Raw genomic sequence first — 11,516 nt, 5'->3', positions numbered from 1 at the left:
TGCAATCATTTTAAATTTACTGTAGGATTGTGTGTTAGTTGTCAGCTCACAGAAACGGGTCCCGAGTTTGAATCAACCATGTGGTGCTTTTGTGTGGACTTTGTATGTATTTTTCCAGCAGGTGCAGTTTAGGTCAACCAAATAATCTCAATTAAAAGGTGTGAATATGAGATTGATTAGTTTTAAAACAATTCTATGCAGGCTTTACCTTACCTCACACAATCGGCGCTGGGGGGAGGTAAGGGGGGACTCCAGCACCCTGCGGCCCTGCACAGGATCAGCTGGGTCAGAGGATGGATGGTATATTTATTAAATAAGGATCCACGCATGCTTATGTGCTTATGTATCATTACAGAAGCATAAATGAGAAATGTCTGGCCACGCCCTGCCAATCAACCATTTATACAGTAGAGTTGTACTTTACCAAATCCAGCAGCACAATATCTGCATACTCATTGAATAAACTTAGTCTGTTCAGCGCCCACAAAGTGAAGACTTGAGTTTTCTGTTTGTGCGTCACGCTGTCAGCACACCAGTGAAGACATAGTTTACAGCATATGGGTCATACATGTGAGTTCTTACAGGAAGGTCCAGAGAAAAAAAAAGCAACAATATAGATATACTGTATACAATGAGTCTGTGTGTAGCTATCTTGACAATGAACAGAGGCCATTAAGGGGGAGGCAATGAGGCAGGAAGCGCTGTTGTTGGATGCTGAGATTTTATTTGCTGGACATGTGACTACCACTGCTTATGTTTCAGACTTGAAAATTAATGTTATAATGTTATACTTGCCCTGCCCTCTGTTGTAAACACCGATCAGATTAATATTCCCACAGAACATTATCAGATAAAGGCAAATCTCAGGTGTCCGTCCCAGCAGCCCTTAATGCTTAAGGAAGCATATGGGACCCTTCAGAAATAAGTGGAACCAAATGTTTTTTTCCACTGTTTTTGTAACAATGGATCAGTGTTGAGCAAAATCATTTGCAGCCGCACATCAGAGTAACACTTTTTTTGGCTATGTAGACGGAAGAGAGAGATTGTTAATACACACAGAAGAGCAACTTCATTATCTGCTCGGACATTCAAAATAGAAAATAGTTTTTTGCTGCTATATTAATGCCCTGAAAATCAAATAGAGAACCATTAAAGATTATTAAAGAGTACTTTTTATATATTATTCATATCGTAATTTAAGTTGTACCTCCTCAACTGGAGGTAACAAGATACAGAGGATGCACAGTATAACCCTGATGGTGTAGGAGAAAGCAGGACTGCGTCATCTCGCTGAGGCCTCCTGTGGTCTACTTGTTACTGAAAGCGGATCTGGGCATCCCTCAAAGATAAGAAGCTCTTGCTGAGAATGACTCAGAAAAGACTAACACAGACAACCTGAAGCTGAATCAGCTTTATGTTACTTTTCCCTTCCTGCTGTCTGTCACCTGCTGTGAAAACAGTTTTCCTTTCACTCATTGCGGTAGATGTGAAATTAATCAAAACATCAACGGTGTCATTGTGTATGATTTCAGTTTGACTTAACCTTTTTGGAAACATATGGCATGGATTAATGACTAAAACCAGAGAGCAGCCAACATTGTGACCGGTTGTTTCCCATGGAGTTGAGTCTATGGAGAGGGATTCTTAAAGTCAACACTGGGCTCTTGTTGTTTGAGTGACAGGGTGGAGTGAAAAATACTGGCAAAAAGGATCCTTCAGAACTACAGTATTAAAAACCAGTCAGGTGTTAAGCAGAAGCAGACTCCAAAATGAATAACTGTTAACACAAAAAATTGCTCTGGATGTCTAAGTGTTTCATACTTCCCCTACTATGTGTGAGTCATGCACTCAGACTGTATATCATTAAACATGCACTCAAGGGCAATAAGTATTTGGACTGATACACTAATTTTTCTTATCCTCTTTACACAGATTTAAAATGACGCAGTCAATATGTGGTTAAAGTGTAGACATTTAGCTTTAATTCAATAGATAACCAAACTATTGAATTAACTGTTTAGGAATTACAACCATTTGTACACAATGCCCCACCTTTTCAGAGGGTCAAAAGTAATGGGGAAATTGTCAAATATTTTGAGGGCCAGGTGTGGCCTCATTATTTCATGACAAATTAAACGGATAAGATGGTCTGGAGATGATTCAAATGAATGTACTGGCAACCTCACCAACACCAAAAGGCACAAAGACATGTAGACTAGACGTAGCAAAAAATATTTCCTTGGTGAAGAAAAGCCCTTTATAACATGAATACTGAGGTCAAGAATACTCAGGAGGGAGGAGTGTCTTTGTCAAAGTCTACAATTAAGAGATGCCTCCATGAATCTGAATACAGAAGGTTAATGACATCCACCCATCTTTACACAAACAAAAAGTTATGGTTTTACAGTGGTTCTTTGAAGTGAACTGTCAAGCTCTTGCACATGGTATATAGCAGTATACAAACATAACTGTTCCACAAATGGTTCTTTACATTTTGTATTTGTTCTGCAACAGTTCAGGTGGAATGTACTGTTGAGTCACTGCTCAATGGGAGGGGAACATGAAGATACACAGGGGACTCCCCAGGATTCCGAACATCATCTTTTTTCTGTAATATTGGCTCAAATGATATTGCATGTACTAAATGCCCTTTTTGGAAATCCATTGCTTGTTGTTCATTGCTATATTTCCTCCAAGAGAGCCCTTCTGCAGAAATGTGATGAGGTTGTGTTTTTCTTTTCAGTAAGATATTAGCAAAGATGCGGGGCTACTGTATCCGTTTATATTTGCCCCATGCAACCAGTAGAAACAGCTGACTTTCTATTATATATATATAATATGGAGAAGGTATAATAATCTTATGGTTTTCAAACCAGCTTCTTACCTCCATTGTTCTCATATGTATGGGACATATGGAAGCTATTTCATGCTGGAAAGTAGACTCCCAGAACAGGGAAGCAGCTAAAGGCAGGGCATCACTGTTAAAATGGCAGCACAGTCAGCCAGGCTGATTGAGAACAGAGGTACACTAGCCAAAGCTGTAAAATGCGTTCAAGGGGAGAACAGGAGTGAATTTAAAGTACCTGTGAGTCATGTTTCCAATTTTCACCTCCCTTTGCACCCTTTACATGTTGTATAGGATCGTTGATTCTCAGAGTCCTTTAATAAAACGGCACTCTTTTGTATAGTACTGTTTATCTCATGGGCAAAGGAGGAGGAGGAGGGGGAGTATGAGGGAGGGTGTTGTATTTAGTGGCAGTGGAGAAGGGAGGAGTACGGGGGCAAAGGTGAATGGGAAACAGTAAGGATAATAAAAGGGAATGAGCATGAAGAGTGTGTTAAACAGTCCTGCTCTAAAAGAGAGCTGTTACTTTGCCCAGAACACACCGGTGTGAGACAGCTATGGGCAGAAAGTCTGAACTTTCTTGGATCTGTTTTTGAAATTCTGTATCATAGCTTCTGTGCTTTAGATTTCATTACACTTTGGGGGGAGATTCCCTTCCTTGTCATATGTTTTAAAACACGTGGGATGCATCTGTGAGCTCTAGTAGCCAACAAATACAGTTAGAGGGAATTCCAGTAGATACATTGTTTTAATTTGTGTATTTTAAACCCACATGTATCCTAAGTTGTTGGTCTTCAAACATGGACCCCCTTCGTCTGGTACTGCTTAAAGACACTTTCATAGGAGTAGTATGAACAGAAAACTGGATTAAAACAAATTGTGTTATGTAAGGGCAGAGATAGACGGTTTATGGATACATTCAAACACTAAAGAAATTCAGGGGTTAATACCCACAAGAGAGTCCCATTCCCTGTCCTGGTTAGTCATTCATTAGGCTGGGTTGGGTGTGTTAAGAAATCCTCGTATAAGTCGATTGATTTTTTTGTTGTTGAACATTAATATTTCATCACTGACTCTGAACACTTTATAGTCTGCCTTGTTGTGCAAAGTCCGCCAAAATATCTATGAATCATTGCCCTTAAACCGTCATAGCTAACCTTGGAGCGTGATCACAGCAAATACAACGCCGGCCATATGTCTCCTAAGATGCTGGGAAAAGCGCCAGCACAAAACCAGTAATGAGAGAGAGTTAAATTAAAAGTGTTTACCCAATGTAGTTATAATCTCTAGTGTTGAGTCTTGTTTCTTCTCATTATCCTGATTTTGGAAAGTAGTTTTTCCTGTTTGTATTTTTTTATTTGTGTGCCTCGTGTTTTCTTCTACGTTATTCATGAAGGAGGCCAGCGCATGTGCAGCAGGTTGTCCTGCATGAGAATGTAAATCAACGTCTGACCGAAGGTGGAAAGAGAACAAGAAAGACGGAGAGATGCTGTAAAAATCTTGACAGCAAAGTTGAGGAACTGACACTAAATTTACAACCACGCCTCCATTCGAGGATTATTTACTGTCGAACAGGGTTCAGCAGGATCGACAAGAGGAGAAGATGGAACAAATTCATCCCTCTCCCATTTCCTCCCATTTCACACTGCTCCCTGTTACACAAAGGATCCTCTGTGAGAAGAGATGTTGTGTGGCAGGAGAGGGGGAGAGCAGGGGAGCTTAGCCTACGGTTTTGTTCAAACCGTAGGCTAAGCTTTTGGTGAATTGGTTTGACAATCAGACCGTCGGCTGTAATTCTCATATCGCCAAAGTAATGGCAGACACTTCCAGAGCAGCGCTTCCTCACAAATGCAAGACAACCCAAGCAGACTGGACACAATAGATTTGCCTTTTTATGTGAATGTTTAAGGAAACTAACCTTCTAATCTATAGGGGCGATATTTGCAGCATTCTTCCCCAGCACTCATCATGAATTAAAAGTTCATATAAGTAATTAGCTAATATATACATGCATGGAAAGTGTGTTTTTTAGGAAAAGCACTGCTATGGTGTAAATGATTACGATGTGTAACTGTAACATGTAACTCATAACATGCTTCTTCATATGTGGTGCTTTGGCTGTGAGTTTTCATGAGATCATTTATATTATTGCCCACAAATCCAGTGACTTAATTAATTAAATACATAAACGCATATTTCTTTGCACATGTATCAGCCACGTGTTTGTGCAGCGGTGGTTTAATCTTGTATTTTGCAATTGATTCAATATTTTGTGTATTTCTTTCTGAGCTAGAACACCAAGTGACGTGTGTATTTTGCCATTTATTTTGTTTTAGGATTTACTCTTAAAATGAGTGCTAATAAGTGAGAGACGTTACTAAACATCTTCTGAACTGGGTTGCTCACACATACAGTTTTTCCTTAGTGTTTCAATGGGTTTGTTGTGTCCAATAGTTTACAAATGAAAGAACTGCGTTGGAGTCATTGCTGCTCACATGCTCTAAAACAAATCATATAGTTTATCTTGAAACAAACTCTTCAAGTCTTCTCCTCCAGCCCTCAACATATGGTATCCATAACTTCCCTATACTACCGACTGGGGTGAGATCTACACTACTTGACATCTCACAAGCCTGTCCAGCTGTTCTGTGAGATGATATATCTATCTATCTATTTATCCATTGCTAAAGATTTTGTGCTTAACTGACAGTTGTCCGCTCCTTATAAGTTAAGTGTGTGTGTGTGTGTGTGTGTGTGTGTGTGTGTGTGTGTGTGTGTGTGTGTGTGTGTGTGTGCGTGATTCCCTTAACCTTTTTGACATTTTTAAGCATCCTATAGTTTTGAATGTGCTGCTCACCATCTGTTTCCAATCCGCAAATTGATGCTAAAAGCCCACTTTTTCAGTTCCAAGTGAAATGTAAACAGCATGCCGGAGAACTGATTGAAGCTGATGTCTGTCTTTTATTCACAATGCCAGGTGGCTGAGTGACCCCGCCCGTGTCCTTGGCCGTAGCGCCAGTTGAGACCCTGAAGTCTGCATGACTTTTTATGGCGCCTTAAATCAATCATGAATAAAAAGCAGATGTGGCTGTAGTGTTGGCTCCTGTGTTATTCATTAAATATGTACGGGTATAATAACTTGCCATGAATCCACCCATCTATCTTTTGACAGAATGATCCAGCCCATAATATTGCAATTGTCATTTGATGCTGAATTTCCTCTCAACTAAAGCCGTTTTCAACCCTGTTTTGGCAGTCGGCATCACTGAGGCTCAACAAGGCATTTCAAACCAAATGCTTTTCTTTTATTTCAACTCTGACCATGGATCATGGATTACTTACATTTCCACAGGTCTAGCTTATAGTTCACGAAGGGCCGTTTAATGTACAGATGAGTCATGTTCAAGAAAATAGAAAGTAAGGATAGGGGTATTTAAAAAAAAATGCAGATTGGCTATTCCTGGGGCTGCTGTGCATTCTCTAAGTGTGTCAATGTGGTCCGTGAATGCATCCTAGAAAACCCAGAGGAGAAAAATGTATGCGCTTTGACAACATACTATAATTACATCTAGGTTTCCATGGTGCCTGGAATTTACAAATTTCCACTCAAAGTATTAAGAGTTGTGCTGTTATTGCTTTAAAAGGACCATTCCAGTCCATTTTACTACGGTTACATGTAAAATGTTGTTGTAGATTTGAGTACAGTATGAAACTATACTTAAACTTGATCAACTCCATCACATAGCTCAACACCAATTAGTTCCACTCATATTTACTTATTCAAACCATATCCTGACGCAATTGTAATATGTGTAAATTGTCAACATGTTTACAGACTAAAATAACTTTTGACCTTTGAGTGTGGTTTGGATGGACATCATTGTCCAACACTGCAATGCACAATTGTTATGGAGAAACATCCTATAGCTGTTTGGTAATATATTTTCCACTTGGTGAGTTTGTAAGAGCAGATTGATTTTAAATGTATGCAATAAGTTACCACAGAACAATATTACAAAGAAGTATAAAAGCAGATGTAATGTTCACTGTGTTGTAAGAGCTGTCAGTTTCAAGTCTCTGTAAGTTGGAGATCATGCAGTGTCTTGTATGTAGAAAAATAAATGTAAAACATTTTGCACAAAATAAAAAGTTAAGCAGTGTTGGAATTTCAGCGAAGAGGAACACACATATATCACAAGGGCAGACGTATGCATCTCCAATGTAGACACTATTGACGTCCTCTTTTACCCTTTCCTGATTCCTGTTAATTGTGCCCTTGATGGACTGGCGGCCTGTCCAGGATGTCCCCTGCCTTCGCCCTATGTCAGCTGGGATAGGCTCCAGCGCCCCCGCGACCCTAATGAGGATAAGCGGTATTGAAAATGGATGGATGGATGATTCCTGTTAATGATGGAGCCTGTTGGGCTCTGGCTCTGTATGACCGTAGCATGGCAATCCCCTTGTGTTTCTCACTGTGTTATGGCTACCCAGGCATCACCTCAAACACAGGTCAAATTAATCCAGTTTCACCTCACTATGCCCTTGAGACATGGAGCATTTGTTTTGTGGCACGACTCAGATACGTATGCTGAGTCATGTGCTTTAAGAAAAGCTAAGACTAATTCCATTGCAATCTGCAGCTTCACCAATCTAGTTAGAGAAAATTACCTATTATAAATGTTAGTAACATCTCTAGACATTTACCTGGCTCCATAAAGATGTAGTTATCAAGATGTCAGTGGTTTCACAATGAAAGTCATCTCATGTGGGTTTTTTCACAGCGATCATAATGATAGTGGATTTATTTGATCAACTCTGTCAGAAACTTGTGGTTGCTGACAATAAAAACCCCTTCCAACATCCAGGCACCCTATTGTGAACAGCCTCCCTTGACTACACAATTTAATATTGTGAGCTGACATAACTGGCGTGATTGTTTCAGTTGTGGAACTGCATTGACTGGCAGTGAGTCTTCTGCAGCTGCGGCTAACATGGAAACACCAAATGCCCCCCCGGTGAGAGCTTGGCAGCCAAGTGAAAGAAGGAGGAAAGCCATTTGATGAAGAGAAAAAGGAAACAGAGAGATACAGAAACAAGCGGCTGCTTGTGACAGCATAATTCACATATTGAAACAATTACCTCATGATGTACAGCAGAATAATGTGTGTGCTTCTGTACTTAACATGAATATCATTTATGTGATGATCTATACTGGAACTTGGCTTGGATCTCAGAACAGATATAAGACAGATTTAACAATCTTGAAAACGTTTTCTATCGTTTCAGAGTCAGGATTGATTCCTTTATTTATTGAAGAGACCAAGAAAAGACTAACCTTGATCTGAATATTTTGGAATAAACGTACGTCTTCACAGGAAGCTAGGCGAAGGCAACAAAAGCACTTCAATCAGGGAGAGACCAGTTAGATAAAGAAAGGATGTACGTTTATTGTTAATAGATGATATGAAATGATGAAGTCTCAGTCTTTGGTGCTTGGACTCTGTGGGGAGATTTGCATTGAGGGCCGACTGCCCCGATCAGCAACGAGATAGATCCCCCCCCTGTCCAGACCTGGTGGTGGCTGATGAGCTGATAAGTTGATGAAGCTGATGGATCCGTGGAGACTGGGCAGAGATGGTGAGGTGGAGGGGTGCGTAACAGCAGCATGAAAGAACTGAAGGTAGAGAGACAGTCATATTTAAATGAGACAGCAGCAAGATGATTGGCTAGCCGTGTCATTGTTTCCGTGTGCTTATTGGATAGAGGGGATCAGCTGATCTGCGCAGCTGGTGTCATGATTGACGCCGCGGAACGATGACGGCAAGTAAACAATGAGTGAGCATGCGTAAGGAATGATTGGCAGGAATGTGAGGAATAGATGGCGGGCTGAGGGGTATGGTCTTCCTGTCTGAACTTGCGCTAGAGCTCCATTTAGATGTTCCGGAATAAAAACCCATGCACTACGGACTAAACAAAGCTCTGATGAACTACCTGTCCAGCACCAAACAAGCAACTATCAGGTGGACATATGTATTTCAATCAGGGAGACCAGTTAGATAAAGAAAGGATGCATGTTTATTGTTAGATGATATGAAATGATGAAGTCTGAGTCTTTGGCGCTTGGACTCTGCGGGGAGATTTGCAATTGAGGCCCGACTGCCCCGATCAGCAACGAGATAGATCCCCAAAAGGAAGTAGACCACAGCTTAAAATCTCCCCCAAAAGAATGTTTACTTACCGATCGGCAATGAGCTGGTAGCGAATGATCGATGATGGCATGAGCTGCTAAGAGATGAGGCATAACAATGAGCATGACAGAACTTTGAGGTTAGGCGATATACCGTAAATGAGTTAAAAGTGAATGAAGCACTACGATGACTAGGCCGCACTGGCCCGAGCATGATTTTATTCATTCATTTTCCTTGGCCAGCTCCAAGGCATTGCTCCAAGCCAGCAATGGCCAATTGGCCGGCGCACCACCACCAGTATATGCATGCATTGAGATGTGAGCAAACGTGATATTGAGACTTTAGATGCGATAACATGTAGTAGCAAAACTCTGGTTAAAACATGACTGACGAGGGATTTAAGGCACGCTAGAGGGACTGGGTCGAGCGTGGAGAATCGATCTATGCTATGCATGAGGAAGGTCAAATTCTATAATTATAATACATTGTATTTGGATGCGCCTTTCAAGTCACCCAAGGTCACCTTACAATAAAATACAGGATAAAAGATGAAGCATGAAAGATAGGAACAACATTGAAACAGAACATCAACATAAAAACAAGTGAAGTGCACAGGGTCCAGTTATAAAGAGTATGCCAGTTTGAACAAGTGAGTTTTGAGTTGAGACTTGAATGATGTGATTGAGTCTGTGATTGTCATGTGTGGGGGGGAGGGAGTTCCAGAGCCTGGGTGCTGAGCAGCTGAAGGCTCGGGCACCCATGGTCCTGAGGCGTGACGTTGGGATGGTTAGCAGTCCAGAAAAGGATGAGCGGAGGGCGTGTATTCCTGAAGGAGGTCGTAGAGGTAAGTGGGGGCTAGATTGTGGAGAGCTTTATAGGTGAGGAGAAGGTTTTTGTAGTCGATGTGGTATTGTACAGGGAGCCAGTGAAGTTGGATGAGTACAGGAATTCTGTATGGAACGACGGAATATTCCCTGAGATGCTGCTGCTGCGTTAACTGCGATTACCCTTAACGAATTGCTCAGTGCTGATGTGACGAATGCCCAATACTGCGATGTATGCGATTGCTAGAAGGTACCCGATGATAGATTTGTATAGCGCTTGAAAGAGATACCCTATACTAGACCGCAAGCTCGGATCACGAGTTTAAGGCAAGCATCCTGGTAGACTCCCTGCGATTGGCAAGGATGCCGATGAGATCGTGCGACAACATGTTCATGCATCAGACAAAGTGTGGAGATTCCACTTCGACCTGGTTGACGGAATCCTTCTGGCTCTGTTGGCTCCGGCTAGTGAGACATGATGTGACCGGTTATCGACATGACTCGGCGAAATAGACATGAGTTTGGCGTGGCGCTCTATGGTGGGCCCAGATTGTTGCAGGCATTTGAGTGTGGGGGTTATACTGAGAGTCGTGCATCGACATCTCCCTGCGCTCAATCCTCTCCGCTCATTCCGGCACTTAGCATTGTAAAACCATTAGAAGCAGTACCGATTGCCCGAGAGAGATGCAATGATGGGGAAAAGCGAAAACATGCTTGGATAGTATCATGGGTTAAGCAGATATAGATGAATTTGTTGTTGCGGACCTGCAAGGATGAGGCATGAAATAGGCGTTATACTGTCGATCTGATGCCATTTCAATATGCTCGATGCTTATTAGAATACGATACGGTGGCAATTCCCGGAACGATGTGCATGTAGTGGATAGGATACGACGGTGGGTGTCTGAGTGGGAGTAAGTGATAGGATGGATATAGCACTATTTACCAGATATGACTATGTAACACTACTTGCCCGATCTGTTTGCTATGATGCCGCAAGTCAGGCCACTTTGTATGGTGATGTGTAGTGGCTGGAGGGCTGGGTGCCCTGCTGTGATCGATGGCCAGCCATGACTGGAATGCATGTCCTGCTGGTGCCAAATGATGTAGCCGGCAGTAGCTAGCGGGCTGTGTGCCCTGCGTGGATGCGTGATGTAGCCAGCAATGGCTAATGGGCTGCGTGCCCTGCGTGATGTAGCCAGCGATGGTTAATAGGCTGTGTGCCCTGCGTGGATGCGTGATGTAGCCAGCAATGCCTAATGGGCTGTGTGCACTGCTTGGCTGCGTGATATGGCCCATTGTGGCTAATGGGCTGCGTGCCCTGCTTGGATGAATGATATGGCCTGTCGTGGCTAATGGGCTGCGTGCTCTGCTTGGATGAATGATATGGCGAGCCGTGGCTAATAGGCTGCGTGCCCTGCTGGAATCATGATGCGGCTAGCAATGGCTAATGCCCTGCTTGGATGCGGCCAGCGATGGCTAACGGGCTGGGTGTCCTTCTTGGGATGACCAATTTGGCCGACGCTGTCCTCTGAATTGCTTCAGAGTTCACTTGAATGCCGGTGTATAACGTGAATGAAAACCATACGTGGAACCCACCTGTTCACGCGTCCATGCATTTGAGATCGAGGCTGTAATGATCCTACGGACTCGCTAGGT

This window comes from Cyclopterus lumpus, chromosome 9 (genome assembly GCF_009769545.1).
Source record: "Cyclopterus lumpus isolate fCycLum1 chromosome 9, fCycLum1.pri, whole genome shotgun sequence".
In the NCBI taxonomy this organism is placed as follows: domain Eukaryota; kingdom Metazoa; phylum Chordata; class Actinopteri; order Perciformes; family Cyclopteridae; genus Cyclopterus; species Cyclopterus lumpus.
The sequence above is the reverse complement of the archived record's forward strand: the minus strand, read 5'-3'. Positions refer to the sequence as shown.